The sequence below is a fragment of the Odocoileus virginianus genome, chromosome 26 (assembly GCF_023699985.2).
Source record: "Odocoileus virginianus isolate 20LAN1187 ecotype Illinois chromosome 26, Ovbor_1.2, whole genome shotgun sequence".
In the NCBI taxonomy this organism is placed as follows: Eukaryota; Metazoa; Chordata; class Mammalia; order Artiodactyla; family Cervidae; genus Odocoileus; species Odocoileus virginianus.
The window spans coordinates 41,069,877-41,090,877 of NC_069699.1; the positions used below are offsets into that span (position 1 = coordinate 41,069,877).

The 21,001-nt window shown below is 41.0% G+C and overlaps 1 protein-coding gene and 1 non-coding gene across 2 annotated transcripts in view; one reads left to right on the top strand and one right to left on the bottom strand.

Annotated features, from left to right (window-relative positions):
* CCDC66 (coiled-coil domain containing 66) overlaps window positions 1–15,375 on the bottom strand; it is a 127,845-nt gene extending 112,470 nt beyond the window's left edge. Inside the window, exons 1-2 of the mRNA XM_020887459.2 lie at window positions 15,275–15,375; window positions 3,334–3,469 (exon numbers count right to left, since the gene is read on the bottom strand). The gene's annotated coding sequence lies outside the window, so the exon portion shown is untranslated. The remainder of the gene's footprint in view (window positions 1–3,333; window positions 3,470–15,274) is intronic.
* LOC139031335 (U6 spliceosomal RNA) lies at window positions 4,591–4,697 on the top strand. The gene has a single exon (XR_011483809.1). It is a non-coding gene; the product is annotated as a U6 spliceosomal RNA (small nuclear RNA).
* Window positions 15,376–21,001: the final 5,626 nt, after the last annotated feature.

Genomic DNA, 21,001 nt, shown 5'->3' on the forward strand with positions numbered 1-21,001 from the left:
ATAAGAATTATCTTGAAATTTTTTGAAAAATACAAATGCTCGGGTATTGCTATTTTTCTCCAGAGCTCCAGACATGTTTCTAATGAGCAGTCATGTTTAAAACCAACTGGACTATATGATAATCTTTTGCTTTTATCTAGTTTGTTTCACTTTTCCTGTTTCATATTCAGTGCCCCCATTTCATTTAGTTTGTTTTCCAATTTCTCCATCTCTTTTTCTTTATATTCTTTCTAAGCTTTTATCAAGTAAAGACGCTTTTGTATACATATATATGTATTTTAGAAAACATGAATTTTTGCTAACTAAAAAATTATGACATTTTAATTCCACTTGTTTGACTTAGTATGAATATAATGCTAGATTTCTAATTAAAAACCAGATATGCAACAAGCAACAAAGCTTTACTATATAGCATGGGTAACTAGAGTCAATATCTTTCAATAACCTATGATGGAAAATAATTTCAAAAATAATATATGTGTATACGTATAACTGAATCACCTTGCTGTGCACCTGAAACACTGTGTCAACTGTACGTCAATAAAACATTTTTTTAAAAATCTGCCTGCCAATGCAGAGGACATGGGTTCGATTCCTGGTCTGGGAAGATCCCACACGTCATGGAGCCACTACGCTTACTATGTAATGTGCCACAACCACTGAGCCTGCACTCTAGAGCCCATGCCTCTCAACAAAAGCAGCCACTGCAATGAGAAGCCTGTGCACCACAGTGAAGAGTAGTCCCTGACTGCCGCAACTAGAGAAAGCCCACAAGTAGCAATGAAGACCCAGCGCAATCAAATAAATACATCTTTTAAAAAAAGAAAGAAAAGCGGCCTGAGCCATTCTTGCTTTGCTGAGGACAGAAGAGCATAAGCATAGATCTTGGATCCTTGATCATGCCTTTTAACCACCAAATAAATCATCTTGGGGTCAACCACCTCCAGATTTATTGAATAAGGTTACACAGTTTCTTTGGACTTCCCCGGTAGCGCTAATGGTAAAGAACCCACCTGCCAGTGTAGGAGATATAATAGACAAGGCTTTGATCCTCAGGTTGGGTAGATTCCCTTATTCTTGCTTGGAGAGTTCCCATGAGCAGAGGAGCCTGGTAGGCTACAGTCAAAAGGGTTGAAAGGAGTTGGACACAACTGAAGTGACCTAGCACATAGCACACACACAGTTTCTTTATTTTCAAGCCCCTTGAAGTTTGTTTTCCCTTACTTGCAGCCAAAAGCATTCTAATTGGTACAACTGAAATCCAGAACAAAACAAATTACAGCAAAATAGGTTCAAGAAACCCTTGAATGCTTACAGGTCTGTATCTAAAAGCATGAACTCCCACATCTAAGAAAACTCTCCAGCATAAAATAGCTTTCTTTTGATTGAAGCCCAAGGTCCTAGTGAAGGACTCATTTTTTCTCTGAAAATTGACACCCGCAGAATATACATGCCTCCCCTTTCATGTTCCTATGTCACTGAATAGAGTGAGTACAAGTAGCCAAGTGACATGTTGCGTAGCAACCTCAAGGATTATTCAGTTGGAACTGCAGTCACATCCCAGTCGCTAACCTTCAAGTACCCATGGAATGCCTAACCGAGGACACTATTCCGGTGAGAAGGTGGGGAACTGTGCAGCATGAGGAATTAAGCCTCGCCTGTAGAATGGTTATGTTCAAGGTAAGGTAAGACAGATGGGGGGAAAAATCCCAAGATAAAGACCCTGTGTGGGTAAGTGGAAGGGTTGTAAAAGGGTGGATACAGTGTTTGCTTTCACTGGAAGAAGTAAGAAAAGAACCAGAAAGTCAGGACTGTTTTTTGTTCACACATACTTGTAAATCATTTGCTGTTAGTCATTTATTTCATTTAGGCTAATTAGCTAATTCCCTTTGCTAATTTCATCCCCATAGAGGAGTCTTTATTAATTACCCAACTAAAGTAGGATGCCCCCCTGTTATTCCCCCAGTCTCCCTTCTGTGTGCTCTCACTGGCTTGTTTTTTCTTCCTAGCACTTAGGTCTACACTGACTTGTATAAATCTCAGGGAGATGGTTTCTTAATCTCTCTGTCAACATCACTGTGCAAACCAACCAATTATGTGTATTCTAGGAAACTTCGGATGTTAACTGAAAAGTTTTCACTCTCCTACTGGAAACAGATCTTAAAGAATTGCTTACACACAGGCATGGAGACATATATACTAGAGTGTTCATTACAGCATTGTTTGCAATACAGGAAAACTACAAAACAAGAGAAATGTTCATCAATAAGGGAGCCATTACATAATTTATGATACAGCCACACTCTGTAATTCTGTTAGCAGTTAATGAGTAATTAATAGTAATAATACTAAAAGCAGTTGAGAGTTGTTGAATGCTTACCTATATTTTATCATTTTTTCCTCTATAACTCCTCTGAGATACAAACTTTTTTACCTCCACTTCACAGATGAGTGAACTAATGCACACAGATGTTAAGTGATTTGGCCAAGGTCAAACAATTAGGCAATGGCAGAGTTAGTATCCAAAATTAATTCTTTGCCAGGACACACACTTTCAACCACTCCTGTCTTCCAGGAATATGAGAAGATATGTGTGCTCAGATAAAAAGAATCCTGGAAATTTTATTAGCTGAAAATAAAAGCAAATGGCTGTACAATGAATCTGTTCAAAAAGCTAGAGTTTGGTAACTGTGTATGTGTGTGTGTGTGTGTGTGTGTGCATTTATTATTAGTGCTTACCTCTGAGGAGGAGAGGGTAATGAAAACTTGCAAATTTATTTGTTATAATCTTAAGATGTTTGGGTCTTTGTTATTACCAGAGTAATTAAGAAACAGTTGTGCAGAGACAAGATGGCACAATAGTAAGACATGAACTCATCTTTTCTTATGGAAACACCAAAATCACAACTAACTGCTGAACAACCATCAACAACAGCACCATCAGAAAGGAAACACTGGAGCCTACCACAAAAGATACTCCACAGCCAAAGAAGCCACCAGATAGTACGAAGGGCACAACTGCAATAAAATCAAATACCATACATGCCAGGTGGGCTGCCCACAAACTGGAAAATACTTTTACCACAGACATTCTCCAATAGGAATGGAAATTCTGAGCCCCACATCAGGCTGCCCAGAGCCTAAGGATCTGGTAACGAGTGGAGAAGCCCCCAGTGAATCTGGCTTTGAAGGCCAGTGGGATTTGATCGCAGGAATTCCACAGGTCTGGGGGAGCCAGAAACTCCACTCTTGTGGGGTGCGGACAAGGTCTTGTGCGCATCAGGACCCAGGGGAAGAAAGCAGTCACCTGAGAAGAGATTGGATCAGACTTACCTGCTTGTATCAGAGGGTCTCCTGTGGAGGCAGGGGGCGGCTGTGGCTCATTGCAGGGACAAGGACGCTGGCAGTGGTAGTTCTTGGGAATACTCGTTGGAATAAGTCCAGGAGCAGATGGCTTCACAGATGAATTCTATCAAACATTTAGAAAAGAGTTAACACCTATCCTTCTGAAGCTCTTTCAAAAAATTACAGAGGAAGAAACACTCCCAAGGTCATTTTACGAGGCCAACATCACCTTGATACCAAAATCAGACAAAGATACTGCACAAAAAGGAAATTACAGGCCAGTATCACTGATAAACTTAGATGCAAAAACCTTCAATAAAATAATAGCAAACTGAATCCAACAATAGATACACCATGCCCAATTGCGATTTACCCCAGGCATGCAAGGATTTTTCAATATCTGCAAGATGCTCAACATTGCTAATTATTAGAGAAATGCAAATCAAAACTACAGTGAGGTACCACCTTACACAGGTCAGAATGGTCATCATCAAAAAGTCTACAAATAGCAAATACTGGAGAGTATGGAAAAAAGGGAATCCTTTTCCACATTTGGTGGAAATGTAAATTGGTACACCCACTATGAATAGTGTGGAGTTTCCTTAAGAAACTAAAATTTGAGCTTATATGATCCAGCAACCCCATTCCTGGGCACATATCTAGAGGAAAACATGGTTTGAAAGGATTTTTCTACTCCAGTGTTCACTGCAGTGTTGTTACAATAGTCAAGTCTTAGAAGCAATTTAAATGTTCACCGACAGAGGAATGAATAAAGAAGATGTGGTGCGTACATACAATAGAATATTACTCAGTCATTAAAAAGAATGAAATAATGCCATTTGCAGCAACGTGGTTGGACCTGGTACTAAGTCAGAAAGAGAAAGACAAATACCATATGATATCACTTAAATGTGGAATATAAAAAACAACGCAAATGAACTTATTTACAAAACAGAAACATACTCAGACTTAGAGAATAAACTTATGGTTACTGGGGGGAGGGCTGTGGGGTGGGGAATAGATTGGGAATTTGGGATGGACATATACACACTGCTGTATTTAAAATAGGTAACCAACAAGCTCCTACTTTGTTGCTCCTATTGAGCAGGGAACTCTGCTCAATGTTCTGTAATAGTCTAAATGGGAAAAGAATTAGGAAAAATAATAAACACATGTATACGTATAACTGAATCACTTTGTTGAACACCAGAAACTAACACAACATCACTAATCAACTATACTTCAGTGCTCGCTTCGGCAGCACATATACTAAAATTGGAACGATACAGAGAAGATTAGCATGGCCCCTGCGCAAGGATGACACGCAAATTCGTGAAGCGTTCCATATTTTTACTCAACAGACATTTCTCCAAGGAAGACATACAGATGGCTAACAAACACATGAAAAGATGCTCAACATCACTCATTATCAGAGAAATGCAAATCAAAACCACAATGAGGTACCATTATACGCCAGTCAGGATGGCTGCTATCCAAAAGTCTACAAGCAATAAATGCTGGAGAGGGTGTGGAGAAAAGGGAACCCTCTTACACTGTTGGTGGGAATGCAAATTAGTACAGCCACTATGGAAAACAGTATGGAGATTTCTTAAAAAGCTGGAAATAGAACTGCCGTATGACCCAGCAATCCCACTTCTGGGCATACACACCAAGGAAACCAGATCTGAAAGAGACACATGCACCCCAATGTTCATCGCAGCACTGTTTATAATAGCCAGGACATGGAAGCAACCCAGATGCCCATCAGCAGACGAATGGATGAGGAAGCTGTGGTACATATACACCATGGAATATTACTCAGCCATTAAAAAGAATTCATTTGAATCAGTTCTAATGAGATGGATGAAACTGGAGCCCATTATACAGAGCGAAGTAAGCCAGAAAGATAAAGACCATTACAGTATACTAACACATATATATGGACTTTAGAAAGATGGTAACGATAACCCTATATGCAAAACAGAAAAAGAGACTCAGATGTATGGAACAGACTTGTGGACTCTGGGAGAAAGCGAGGGTGGGATGTTTCAGGAGAACAGCATTGAAACATGTTATTATCTAGGGTGAAACAGATCACCAGCCTAGGTTGGGTGCATGAGACAAGTGCTCGGGCCTGGTGCACTGGGAAGACCCAGAGGGATCGGGTGGAGAGGGAGGTGGGAGGGGGGACTGGGATGGGGAGTACATGTATACGTATAACTGAGTCACTTTGCTGAACACCAGAAACTAACACAACATCACTAATCAACTATACTTCAATACATGGTGGACTCAGAATCAACTATACTTCAATACATGGTGGACTCAGTACAAGGTGGTTGAAACTGGAGCCTATTATACAGAGTGAAGTAAGTCAGAAAGAGAAATACCAATATAGTATATCAACACAAATATATGAAATTTAGAAAGATGGTAGCGATTACCCTATACGCAAGACAACGAAAGAGACACAGATGTAAAGAACAGACTTTTGGACTACACGGGAGAAGGCGAGGGTGGGGCGATTTGATAGGAAAGCACTGGAACATGTATATTACTGTATGTAAAAGAGATGACCAGTGCAAGTTTGACGCATGAGGCAGGGCGCTCAAAGCTGGTGCTCTGGGACAACCCAGAGGGAGGGGGTGGAGAGGGAGGTGGGAGCGGGATTCAGGATGAGGGGACACAGGTACACCCGCGACTGATTCATGTCGATGTATGGCAAACCCCACAATATTGTAAAGTAATTAGCCTCCAATTTAAATAAATAAATTTAAATTAAAAAACAAAAACAAAAAAAACACACCACCAACGAACCAGTTATGCAACAACCAAAGCTACCACTAGAGGGCTCAACAAGATGCTTACCAACATCTCCCTCTAGAGGTGGTGCCCAGAGAGCTGTCCAGGTGCTGAAATACACAGGCTAGCAAGGGCATGGCAACCCACTCTAGTATTCTTGCCTGGAGAACTCAGTGGACAGAGGAGCCTGGTGGGCTGCAGTCCATGGGATTGCAAAGAGTCGACATGGCTGAGTGACCAACACTCTCCCTTTTTCAGGTAGCTCACTGGAGTGACACTCAGTCCAGTTCAGTTGCTCAGTCGTGTGCGACTCTTTGCGGCCCCATGGACTGCAGGGCGCCAGGCCTCCCTGTCCATCACCAACTCCCAGAGCTCGCTCAAACTCATGTCCATTGAGTTTGTGATGCCATTCAACCGTCTCATCCTCTGTCGTCCCCTTCTCCTCCTGCCTTCAATCTTTCCCAGCATCACGGTCTTTTCCAATGAGTCAGTTCTTCATATCAGGCCAAGTATTTGAGTTTCAGCTTCAACACCAGCCCTTCAAATGAATATCCAGGGCTGATTTCCTTTAGGATGGACTGGTTGGATCTCCTTGTAGTCCAAGGGACTCTTAAGAGTCTTCTCCAATACCACAGTTCAAAAGCATCAATTCTTTGGTGCTCAGCTTTCTTTATAGTCCAACTCAGAGTGACACTGGGGGAATCTAAACAGCCTCTTGGAGCTTCCACTGCAAAGCTCTGTGGCTAAGAAACGGTTGGAGTATGGGAATACACTAAAGTATTTCATCCTCTATGTCATTCCAGCATAAATCAACTCTAGTATGTCAGGAAAGCGTAGGCAAGTGATAGTATTTCAATATGCTCCTTGTCAAAGAAAAGAGATGTCATTTTGTCATCAGAAATTCTTCTGAGATTGGCAGTCCAGGAACTCAGGGTGGAAGCTTCAGTTAACATAGAAAATAGGAATTCCTTCCTAGTTCTCAAATAATTGAGAGAGGATAAAACCGAGGAAAAGAATATAAACTTTTGTTCTCTTTGAAGATTTTATTGCCTTGAATTAACTTAAAGAAACCAAGCTCTAAAGCCCTTTGTCACATAGTTTAAAAACAACGGCCAGGCCCTTCATTTTACTATTTTCTTTATATAAGAGTTTGCAAACACAAATGTGGAAATAATAACTTTGTAAAAACTGAAAACTGTCTACAGTGCTCAAAGTTGTTGAAGGATTGAGGAAGTAAGCATGAAAACGGCATACATTCTCCTCGAGTTCAAACTTTGCAATCCTTTAAAGAATAACTTGGCAGAACCTATCAAAATACCAATGAGTATTGCTTTTGGTCTAGTAATTTCACATTAGGAATTTAACCTAGAGAAGTATTAGTAAGTATGCAGTGTCTTTGTACAGCAATCATACAGATATTATGCCATTGTTTGATGCAGTGAGAAGTAGTACTAACATAAATACTGACAGGAAATAAGTTAAATTATGGTTCAGCAATTAACATGCAGAATTAATAGGAAGATTTATTTATACCTATATTTAATAGTCAAGAAAAAATACCCATAACATTTTTTGGATTAAAAAACATAGGGTAGGATATGGTATGCATGGTATCCATTAAGATAAAGAATTTGCCTTTGTGTAGGTAGAAGAATCTAAAAATACATACACTAACATATTAATTGTTAGTTTTATTTAGAGACTGAGATGTCAGGGGGAAAGGTGAGGATATTTTTATTTGCTGTTTGATACACACTTGTATTATTATTCACACATACAATGAGTATGTACCATTTATACTTTGAAAAAGAAAGGATGAAAAGGAACTCTATAAACCAAAATATTGAGGTAGAATGTTTTACTATTCCCTCTGTATCCTTTTTAATTTTCTTTTTTTTTCCCCAGTTTTGTATTTAATGTCACTAGAACATTTGATTCTTTTTAGTTTCTTTTTTTCATTTTTGGTTTCCTGCAAGGGACTTTTTGAGAAGGCTTTTAAAAAGTGAAATGGATGTTACCCTAGAAATTTCTCACCAAGAATCAAATCACCAAAGTCCCTGGGCAGCTCAACAGATCAGTTCACGCATCCATTTAGCAAGAGCTATGGTAACAGACCACTAAAGATGTACAAGCTACTCACCAAGGTTCTTGGCTGTGAGGTTTCAGACGTAGCTCTATCAAATGCAAGGATCTGAGAAAACATGGCTTGAGTCTATTGTATTGAGTCTGCAGTATATTGAGGCTGTAATATTTTATAAGACTCATTTTTAAACTGCCTATGCCAAGTTCAATTAGTATAGATCAAACTTTTGACTTTGGAAGAGGCAGTGAGATTTTGGGGAGTGGGAAGTCTTTGGCATTGGAAAGACTCCTGAGCCAACCATAGAAAGAATCCTTTGAGAAGATTCTAAATTAAAGGATGATTTTCACAACAGAGTCTTCATAAAAATCAGCTAACATGCCAGATTCATCAATGTTTGCAAATTGTACAATTGCAGGATAATTCCTCTGACTTGTTTCAATGGGGTGGGGGAAATGTATCATCGCAAAGACTGAAACCCCTAACAGATTACATCCCCATCTGCATGTGGGTAATCAGAAGTTTTCTAATAAGATGTTAGTACAGTTAAGTTTTCTTTCTGTGCAATCTGTTCAGAATTGTGTTTGGAATGATAGAATTTTTAAAAAGTTAAAGCAAAAAACCAGGATTTTCACATCAAGTATTAGTAAATCCATTTGAACTTTTATTCATTCTTATATTTAACGTGCTCAGTAAATAGAGTATATTGTAGCTGATGCTTTAGCTGCATCAAATTGCCATTTAAGTTGAAACATAACAGCTAATAGGGCTGGAAAACATTACTGAGGCAAAAAGCATTCCATTCTGGAGTGCCATGGGGGAAAGTGGGAACCTGGGTTCCATTATTTATCTCTTCCAACCAGTAAAAATTGGTCTGGTTCATCTCAAAACAAGAAAAAGTGAAAGGTGGGAGACATGTATTTCTTTTATGAAATCTGTAGTGATTCTGTGCCTGCTGGATGATATCATTTTCCTTTTCTTACATGTAGCTTTAGAACAAAATAACAATAATAGTTCTTTTCATGGAACACTTACTATATGTCAAACAATTTAATCTCATTTTGTCTTTACTACAATCTCAAGTTAACTTTAATTAGGAGATAGAATTTATTCCCTTTTTACAGTTGTGAAAACTGAGAAGTGATTTATCCAAGGTTACAAAACTGGTAACCAGCAGAAGTAGTTTTATTGTCATTTATTTAAGCAATTTTGATTGAGTGCTCAGGCATTTTAGAATAAAAGAGGCATGTATAACCTCATATTCCCCCCTGCAAGTTAATGCTGTGCTTTGGAAAATAAGACACATATTAATGAAGTAATTTAGGAATAAGGGAGCATTAAGCAGAATAGACTTAAATCTGACATAATGACCAAGAACAGGTGATATAAGCTGCCATAGAGGCAGGCCAGGTAGAAGGCAAAAAACTCTACATGTGTTGTCATCAACTCGGATAGCCATAACAAAATATTAATGACTAGATAGCTTAAACAACAGAAATTAATTTTCTCAGTTTTGGAGGCTGGAAGTCCAAGATTAGGGTGTTGGCAGGATACGATTCTCCTAACATCTCTCTTGGGCTGGTGACGGCCACCTTCTCTCCCTGTTTTCACATGGTCTTTCCCCTGGGCCCTGCACTCCTGGTGTCTCTTCCTCTTCTTAAAAGGGCACCAGTTCTATTGGATTAGGACCACATCCTTAGGACTTAATTTAACCTTATGACCTCATTTAACCTTAAACATCTCTGTAAAAGTCCAATCTCCATATACAGTTGCACCGGAGACTAGGGTCTTCAACATACTAATTTGCAGGGCGGGGGCATAATTCAGTTCAAAACCAGGTCAGTGTGAGCTGCTGCAGTCAGTAAAGGATTCACAGCAGAGGAGGGCTGTGAAAGGCAAATAAGGTAGGACAAGGGACTTTTCTGCTGGTCCAGTAGTTGAGAGTCTGCCTGGCAATCCAAGGCACACGGGTTCGATCCCTGCTCTGGGAAGATCCAACATGCTGGGGGCAGCTATGCCTGTGTACCACGACTGAGCCCACACTCTATAGCCCACGTGGTACAACTACTGAGCCCGCGTGCCCTAGAGCCTGCGCTCTGCATCAGGAGAAGCCACTGCAATGAGAAGTCCGTGCACTGCAAGTTGAGAGTAGCCCCTACTCACTGCAACTAGAGAAAGTCCATGTAACATCAAAGACCCAGGACAGCCAAACAAAAAATGCTTAAAAAAAATAAGGTATGGACAAATGAGGAAGGCATTGAAGTAATGGGTGCTAGAACAAGTCAAGAGCTAGAAAAAGAGAGAGATAAAGAGTAGAGCAGAGGAAAAACTTCCCACAGTGAAAGAGGAGTAGCTTCCATTTGGGCTGCATGTTTAATCCCCTTGCCACCTACCTTGAGTGGATTCAACACCTTTGAGGGCCAACAGATTGGAGAAAAATCAAGGCAACAGGTTGTCTCAATAGTTAGCAACACAGGAAAGACAGCTCTGCCTGCTTTGCAATCACATGAAGGGATATTCATGCAGAGGTGTTGATGCCAAGGATACTTAAGACATGCCCCAAAGTTCTTAATGGACATATCTTTTTCCCCTTTTATTACTAACCCCAAGTATTTTCCATACATCTTCTGCTTGGATTGCTCCCAAGCTCCACATAAGTGCCTTCCCTCTCCTGCAGACTCAAGATCATGAAAAATATATAGACTCTGTTTTCATTATACCTCTTCCTTGGCTGGGCTGAGGTCTTGTATTTATCCACTTTTACTGACAATGCATTCTATTTCTACCAACAATCTTATAAAAAGCAAACTGGTTCTAAATACATGTTTACACAGTCATACCTTTCTGCATATAGAACCTCTTTCAAGTCTGAGTTCTCATCAACATCACTTGATTGAAGAATTTTAACTTGGCTCCATACCATATACTTTGAAAGCATGTTAGTTGCTCAGTCGTGTCCTGCTCTTTGCAACCCCATGGACTGTAGCCCACCAGGCTCCTCTGTCCATGGAATTCTCCAGGCAAGAAGACTGGAGTGGGTTGCCATTTCCTTCCCCAGGGGATCGAACCTGGGTCTCCCGCAGTGTAGGCAGATTCTTTACCATCTGAACCTCTAGGGAAGCCCAGGATATACTTTGCTTCCTGATTATTAGTCCACATCAGTGTAATTCGAGAGAGAGAGGGGGAAGTTATCGAGATTCAGGGTTTGAGGCTTTGGGGAAAGAGAGGTACAGGGAAGTGGTCTACTCAGCAAGTAATTATTACTGAGACCCTACTTTGTGCAGTGAACAGTGGTAGGAACTGGAGATCAGAAGGGAAGTAACACCACATTATTCATCAAGAAATTTGCTATCAATGGAGAGGAAACATATGAGTACAGAGTAATTCCAATATGACATGTTAACTGTTGTCTGGGAGGGGAAACATGAAGAGGGAAGTGGGAAAATAGGCTTGAGATCCTTCATACCTCATGTATCTCTGCTATTTCCTAACTTTGTGACCTTGGACAAGTTACTGGAGAGCAAGTTTACCCCATTTCTTATTTTATGCTGCCTATCATGCAGTATTTTTATCATATTAGATACATATCATATTAGTGCCTCATGCATAGTAACTGCCCTGTAAGTTGCAACTATTTTTATGATCACCATAATCATGGCATTTGTGATGTATAAAGTGCTACAGAGATTCAGTGGGGGTATCAGTAAATTCTGAGCAAGTTCAGGGGAAGCTTGATAGGGGAGATGGTGCTTGAGTCGTGCCTGCATCTGCAAACCATCTATCAGGAATGTCAGGGAGGAAGTTCTGCACTAGGAAAGTGTTTGATGAGATGACCTTAAAAACACCATGCAAGTATAAGATTCTGTGAATATTAGGTCAGGGAATTCTCCAGCTGGCACAGACCTTTTGGGAAGAGTGCTTGATATACACGCTTGACAATGTGGAATGAACTGCTGAAGCTAAATTGATCCTAAATATGCATGAATAAGTAATCCCTTTCCCCCCTTTTGTGCAGACAGTATAGTACCTAGGAATCTAATACTTTAAAGGACTTCTATAAACCAGAAGGTCAAGGGTTTGTTTTCCTGGATTAGGATATTTATATCTTCTTTAGAGGGGCATTCATTTTCAATTGGATCTGATTTTAAACTTCTTGAAACTTGGGAACACAAGATTAATGACAGGTGCTTAGCAACCTAATATGGGCTTAATTACCTACACCAATACACTGATCTCTTCCCCCAGGAGACTTCCTACTTCAGTAAATATAAACATTAAAAATATATACTATGCTTTCTGGATGTTAAACATTAGTTTTTTTTTTTTTTTTTTTAAGTAAAAAACCCAGATGTTTCTGAGTCTCCTCAAGATAAGCTCTAGCTCTGCACAGAATTAATCAGTGATGTCCAGGTAATCCAGACTCATGGGAACAAATATGGCTCTCACAAAATCCCTTCCATTCCCTACTTGATTCTAATTCCTACAGAGTTAGGCCCTGTGAAATGTTTTTCTTTGACCTTGAATTTCTCAACATAACGGTGCATTAAAGCAAAAAGTCGATATCTGAAGTTCAAGGGCAAAAGAGAACAGAAGGTACGGAAAAAATTGGAGTTCTGCAACCCAAGAAGGCTGGCGTGTTGTACCGGCATATCAGGCCACAGCAGCAGAGTAAGCCAATTCTTGAAGTGAAAGCCACAGGGAGGGAATTAAAGCAACTCCAAACCTCTTATTCAGCACATGCTGTTATTCACGCAGAAGCGGGGATATCAGTAAGACTCAACATGCTGACTCAGCACCAGCCTACGATTAGATTATGAATAGAGAAATCTTTGAAAGGGCTAACTCTTAAGGGATGAAACACTCGGAGTACTTGGGGTGAACACACTCAAATGTGATTTTTGCTGTGGGCAATGGAAAGGTGATTTGCCCCATCAAAGGCACAGCTGGAACTGAGAGAAACACTTCCACTTATAAATTATCCATATGTTGTAGAGCCCTTGAAAGCACTGGTGTAGAGGTGAATGCCTTTTAACTGTACTACTGGGCAAAGGGCTTCCTTTCCTCAGTTTCCTCACCTGTAAAATGGGGAATTGGGAAATGCTTGCTTTGTAGGTGGCCCAGAAGAGTAAATGACAAAATGTGTATGATGGATTTGCCCCAGCGCCCTAACATTTTCTCAGTAAGTGTTCATGGTAATCAAGACAGTACCTTTTTCCCATTTGGAACAGCAAACATTACCAGTTGCTTTGAAGCAACTGGACATTATCCCTCATATTTACATTTCTAGACTTAGGTTCATACAGATTACTAAAAAAGAAAGTATATATGCAGAGCTCAGTAGGTCAGTCAGTTGTGTTTGACACTTTGTGACTCCATGGACTATAACCCTCCAAGGCTCCTCTGTCCATGGGAGTTTCCAGGCAAGGCTATTGAAAATTAGAGAAAATAAGAAAACTCATTTCAGAAATAGAACAGGAAATTCTCATCAGTATTATGAAAAATGTGATCAATATTTCTCTGGTATCTTAGAATCTCTGTTAAGATTCTATTGATAGTAAGTGTGGACACATCAAAACACTATGTGTTTCAATATATTTGCCTGAAATATTTAACTTTCAAAATAACCATGTGAAATATACTATCCCTATTTCATAGGTTAAGAAACGGAGGCCTTGAGAGATTAAGTAAATGCTCAAAGGCCTGACAGCTGGCACACTAGTTATTGCTGAATGACAAATTATTGCAAAACTTATTGTCTTTAACCAATAATCATTTCCCAGGACTAAGATGAGAGTGAGGTAATTAAGATATACGTCTTTAGTGCGAGAATTAAGAAGGTGTCAAAAAATTTAGCAAAGAAAAATAACATTAAAAAAAATCAAAATTAGTGCAAAAAGACCCATGATGAACAAAATACCAAGATTTTAAATAAAGCCAAGATTAGTATTACTGACTTCTCCTTTTGCCTTGGGCTTTAGTAAGGCTCATTGTGGCACTATTAGTAATCCTGTTTTGCTTTCAGTTTCCCCATTTCTCAAATAACCACCTCTTTTCCAAGTTCTACCTCTTCATCTCAAATTTGTCTGCTTATCTCCATTCCCAAAGCCACTATGATTAATGTACACTAGCTTCTTCTTTCTCTTGTGTTACTGAAATAGTCCCCGCAGATGTCCTTCCCATCTATGCTCTGGGTTCCCCAGGAAGGCAACTCTGGGATGGAGTTGGCAAGTAGGAAGTTTGTTGGGGGTGTGTGCGTGGCATACATACAGATGGCGAGTGGGGGAAGCAGCAATGGTCAGATGCAGAAAGGGAGCTGTGATGCAGTCACAACGAAGGTCTCACTGATTCCCCCAGAAATTTTGGTGTTGTCTCAAATTGCTGTGGCAAGGGGCCAGTCTTTATATACCCCCATCTGTCCTGCCCCTACATACACATTTAGACTTGTCACTGGGTGCAAAATGGCCCAGAGGGTCATGACCTTAGGCCAGGCAGCTCTCTCCTCAGCCAAGTAAATTCCCAGAGAGGGATCAGCTGAATGCAGTCAGTCATCATTGCCAGCAAAGAGCCAGGGAACTGAGTGCTTCAGTCTCGAGGAGGCGAAAGTGTGCGGACAGCTCATCACAGGAGCCACTACCCCCCTCATCTACCCACTCCTGTGGGGCTCTCCCTTCAGTTCTTGGGAAAGCCGAGAGCTGCCCGCTCTGAGCCAGGACGCCACCCTTCTCAGCTGGGAATGCTCTCTGCCCTTCTCCTGCCCAAATCCGACTCAGTCTTCAGTCTAAATGACCTTTCTCCCAGAGCCCTTGCATGGTCCCCTGCTGCTTCATGTCAACGCACCTCTAACTTCGAGGCTTCAAACAAGTGTTGGGACTTCCCTGGTGGACCACTGGCTAAGACTTTCTGTTTCCAATGCAGGGGCCCAACTCTGATCCCTGGTCAGGGAAGGAGATGCCACAGGCCACAACTAAATTAAAAAAACAAAAACCAAGTGTTTATCATTTCTCATGATTCTATGGATCGGCCGAATGGTTGCTCTGCTTGTCTCACCTGAGCTCACCCCCGTGTTGGTGGGCAGCTGGCAGGCTGGCTTGGGGCTGGGCTCAGCTGGGACAGTGGGTTTCTCTCCACAGAGTCTTTTATCCCAACTTCTTTATAGGATGGGTTCCGAGAAGGTGACAACGGAAGCTGAAGGCCTACTGATGCCTTGGTTCTAGAACATGCATAACACCGCTTCTGCCACATTCTGTTGGTCAAAGTGGGTTTACAAGGGCAGTCCAGATTCAAAGAATAGGAAAGCCTGATCTTATTGGGAAGAGCTGCAATGAGTTTCACATTTAACTTATCAGACCAACATAAATTAAGTTCCCCCTGCTAATCCCTCCCCATCCATGCTCTGCTTTTCCTCTGTGGTTCTTACCACAATTTGCAATCATGTTTATTTGTTTTAGTTTTTCTCCACTATGCTCTGAGCTCTGAGAGGATAGATAGCATGTCAGTGTTTCTTCACTTATCCCAACTGCCTAGTCCAGTGCCTCACAAATAGTTGGTGCCCGATAAATACTGGTTGAATAAATGAAAGCAAATTCCATCTCAGATCTAACATGCTATGGACTTTGACAGCTTGGAAGTTAGTTTAAAAAAAAAAAAAAAGTGGTAGAGCTGAGTAATTCTACATTTCTCAGAGTGATGATTCTCAGAGTATGGTCCCTGGGTCAGCAGCATGCGTTTCTAAAAACTCACAGAAATGTAAAACCCAGACCTATTGGATCCGAAATTCCAGGGGGAGGCCGAGAAATCTGCTTTATCAGGCTCCTCAAGTGAGTCTTATGAGCATGAAAATTTGAGAACCATGGTCCCTTCTTTGGAACATGAGTTTCACGGGATTTAAACAAGTGTTAAAGTGCAAAAGGATTTCATGGACCAATAACTGGTGAATACTCAATTAAATACAGACAAGTTTACATACTGCAAATCTTAATTTGCAGTATAATGATCACTGGGATTCTTTGAGATTTATGGTATCCAGTTCCTCTTCCAGGAGCATGGGACTAGCATTTGATGGAATGCATTTTGACTCTTGGGGGAAATGCTACTCTAATAAGCAGTGTATAAACTGGTAAAAACAAAACCCCAAAAGCAGCCTCTCCCCCCAAACCAATTACTATCGATAATTCTCTACTGATTAAGAATTTTATAGCTGATCTGGGCCCCAAAGAACTTTTTGGTCTAAGTTACTGTGTCATGTGACATTGTGTCAATTAGCTTGTTGTCAGAACCTTATCTCAGTGTTATTTTCAAAGTTGTGTTATTTCTGAACACGACTTTTTTTAAAAAAACAATAACAGCTTTAATATTCAGAATTAGCTCCAATTAGGGCAACACCTGAGGCCTTTTTTTTTTTTAACATCATAAAGCTTGCTTCTCTAGTGCCTGCATTAGAAACTGCCAAATTCAGGTGATAGTGACTGATTCCCTGCTGTATTAAACTCTGAATTAACAGCTTTTGCTTGTTCTCATTTGGGTGGTCTTCACTGATTTCCACACAGTGAAAAACAATGTTCCTGCTTGAATGCCACTTTGGAAGATTCCAGAGTGACTGTTTCACAAACAAAAACACAGATTCAACTATTGCTATTTTCAGTGGCTGATTCTTCTCAGTAACTTGAGCGTAAGCAATAATTTGTCCTAGTTTCCAACATATACTCTATATTCCTTATCCATCTTTATAAATATCTATACAGGGGCAACTCAAGTCCTCAGATATATTATTTAACATATGGTTCATATTATTGGGTAACCTCTCATAATACTTGTATTTTTATTTCTGCTCTTCCATGTAGATTTCAATTTACCATCAAAGCTAATATGCTATGAATTGAACTATATCACATAAGGACTAGACTTCTTATTTGTAGTTTGTGCCCACTTCACAAGGAATTTACGATTACTAAAACTAATGGCTTTCTCTTACTATAACCAATTTATAGTTAAGAAGACCATGGCTCAGACAGGGCAAAAACTCCCCTGAGGTCAGGAAGATAATGTGAAAATGAGATCTTAAACCTGTATAAGACACATTCACAGACAAGTTAACAGAACAGTAATGTACCTGGATGTAGGCAACCAGAGTTTTTCTGTTTTCTTGAAGGATAGCAGCAAGTCCTAGCTTCAGGACAGTTCCAACAGCCTTGGGGGCCAGTCAACTGGAGCTGCTGCTGTTTCTTCCCAAGTAGTGAGGGTGCTCAGACACTAGAGGTGCTCCCGGCACTGTCTACCATTGTTCCTCACTTAAACAAGAAAGTCCATCCCCCCACACGACTTTGTATGCCAGTTGGTGGATGCTCCAACATCATTTTCTTAGATGAAGAAAACCTGGTATTTCCTGCATGGTCCTTATTTGGTGCACCTGCATCGCTGGTTTTGTAGGAAGAAAAGAGCTAATAAATCATGTCTTTCTACCCTGCTGTTGATGCTGTCCTGGCTTTCTGTTTTCCTAGCAGAAGCAGTCATCATTGTATAGCCTCCCTACCAAAGTCACAAATCTAAGCTTCTAGGGGAAAACACCAATGAAACACCCATCAACGAGAAATAGTTATTAACAAAAAAGAAAATAAAAAGTTACAATCCAAAATGAGAATATTTTGCTTATTACAATTACTTCCCTCTTATTTACTATTACCAGTATCATTATATTACTATCATAAGATAGCAGCTGTGCTTCATTAAGTACCCATTCCTTAACAAGAGTTGTACTAAATGCTTTATATATCATTCAATTCTCACAGCACTATGAAGTGGTATGTTATCTCTATTTTCCTGATGAGGAAACTGAGGCTTAGAAAAGTTCTCCTGTTTTAAAATCAGCCAGAATGCTTAATCCCTTCATTGTGCTCTGAGTAGCAATGGGAAATGTAGAAATAATTTGAATGCTTCTTAAAAACATGTGCCCAACTTTTCTTTTTGGCATGCAAAATCTTAAAACGATGTACTTTTAAGGTTCAAACCACTGAATTACTTTAATCAAGTGCCTTTCCTTTCCTCAATCCATCAATTACAGGTGGCAATATGATGTTTTGGGGAGCAGCAATGGCTTTGTTGTTAGAAATGAGCACCCGTGGGGAGAGTCACTTTGTGGGATATGGCCCCTCACCTTGCACGTGGGGACGACCACGTCCCACCCCTCAGGATTGTGGTGAGTGCTCATGCTCAGTCGCTGAGTCATGTCTGACTCTTTGTGACCCCATGGATTGCAGCCTGCCAGGCTCCTCTGTCCATAGAAGTCTCTTGGCAAGAATACTGTAGTGGGTTGCCATTTTCCCCTCCAGGGGGATTTCCCCAACTCAGGAAATGAACCTGTGTCTCTTGCATTAGCAGGTGGATTTTTTACCACTGAACCACCTGGGAAGCCCTGTGGTGAGTGCTAAATGAGGACATATATGTATGTAAAGCACTTGGCCCAATGCTGGGTGCAGAACAAGTGGTCAATGAATAATGAGTCCTCCCAGTGCAGCCCAACAGTCCTCCCATGTTTAATCTTCTCCTTCCCTGACTGGTGAAGTGAGGTGAAGCCTTCATATGCAACTTTATTTAGGCTCATATCCCACCTGCTTTCAAACAGTGTTCAAGACAGGAGCTCCAAGTCAGTCCACATGTGTATAAACATGGTTGGCTATGAATTTATTGGAGAGATCAGGGGTCCTAATTCTACTCCCAGCCATGTAAAGCTAAGCAAGCACTGTGCCTCCGTTTCCTTGTCAATGGGGATAAAAGCAGCACTCTGTTCCTCAAAGGGCTGTAAAGAGAATGACACATTAGATAGATAGAGAGCTAAAATGCACAAACAGCAATCATTAACATCAAGTTCCAGTGGCTTGTAAATGCCACAATGGACATGTTCTGTAGCAGGGAACAGCCTCAGACCACAATGAAACTCACCAATAGAATAAAGCCTTATTTATCTTCAGATCTTCCTCTGTGGATGGCCACTATGAAAGGGTCTGCCATTCTATTTTGTGCTTTCTCTAATGAACCTCCTGTGGTACAATTACTTACCTGTAATTGTACAGGTAAGTAGGTAAGTACACGTCAAAAGATAAGTCTTGAAGGCAGTGATGAGCCAGAACTCTCATTGTCTTCTCTGGTTTTCTTCTGACATCTATGTGCTTCAGTCCCTTGAGGTGAAGGTGCTGTGAATAGGGCTACTTTAATTTTTAAATTTTATTTCAATGTTTTATTTATTTATTTGGCTGCAACAGGTCTTAGTTGCAGCACCTGGGAGCTTTGCTGCAGTGTATGAATCTTCACACGAGATTTTTGTTACGTCTCCCGGGAACTTCTCCATGGCTGGCGTGGATCTTCACATGGGATTTTTGTTTCATCTTGTGGGAACTTCTTTGTGGTGCTTGGGGATCTTTCTTGATGCCCCAGGGGCTTCTTTCTAGTTGTGGCAAGGGGTTTAGTTGCCCAGTGGCATTTGGCACGTGGCATCTTAGTTCCCCAGCCAGGGACTGAACTCATGTCCCATGCATTGGAAAGAAGATTCTTAGCCACTGGACTACCAGACAAGGCCTGAATAGGGCTACTGTTAATTATGCACTTCCTCAAAACTATGAATCCAGATATGGGAGACCAGAGAGATACTCAAAAACATGTCACAGTTGTTGATAACCTGGCAAAAGTTCTCACTGTCCAGAAGCTGAGGTTTGTTTGTCATTTTATGTTTTAACAGAAGCTGGGAAGAAATGTATCCTTTGACTTTTGTTCCCACCTGAGATTATCTCTCCCTACCCTCCGTCTTTAAGTGTTTTGCAGCATTTGCTTTGACAGACTGTAAGCTACCTTCTCTCAGACAAAGTAGGTTGAATGGCCAGAACTACTTTGGCACTGCTGTTGACAGTTAAAATTGGAACACCCAACTACAGCCCACTTGGAAGAGGTTGGTACAAATTTATATCCTACAGCTATGTGGGCAGCACCTTCTGAGAGGCAGTTGCTAATTCGAAGGCTAGGCTGAGCATTTCAGAGCTGTAGAGAATGTGTCAGATGGTGGGCGTCTTCATTGTCTAGCAGTTGGTCAGGAGCTTGGAAGGCAGACGACCCAGTGAGAGCCTGACCTTATAGCTATGCAAGACTCCGTAACTCACTTGACCTCTCCGAGCTTCCCCTTCCTCTTATAGTGGAGTGGTAGCTCTTTCAGAGGATTGCTCTGAAGGTTAAATAAAGCTAAGCTTATAAAGTGGTTAGACTAATGCCTGACAGGTAGTAAGTATTCAGTGGATATCAGCTATTGTTATTGTTGCTCCCTTCTCCTGGGTCCTGGTGCACAAAGGTTTTGTTTGTGCCCTCTAAGAGTCGATTTCCCCAGACTAGTGTAAGTTCTGGTGGCTCGATGGTGGAGCCAATGGCGACCTCCTCCAAGAGGGCTTATGCCATACGCAGGTCTACTGCAGCCAGAGCTCCTGCCCCTGCAGCAGTCCACTGCTGACCCGTACCCCACAGGACGGTTCTGGCTCATTCTCTGCAGAGTCTCCAGGTCCTGGTGTGCACAAGGCTTTGTGCACTTGTTCGAGTCCTCTGAGCATCCATGGCGGGTATGGGCTTTGGCTCTAAATGCAATTTTGTCTCTCCTACCATCTTGCTGGAGTCGTCATCATAGTCAACAAAGGAGTCCAAAATGCAGTACTTGGATGCAGTCTCAAAAATGACAGAATGATCTCTCTTTGTTTCCAAGGCAAACCATTCAATATCACAGTAATCCAAGTCTACACCCTGATC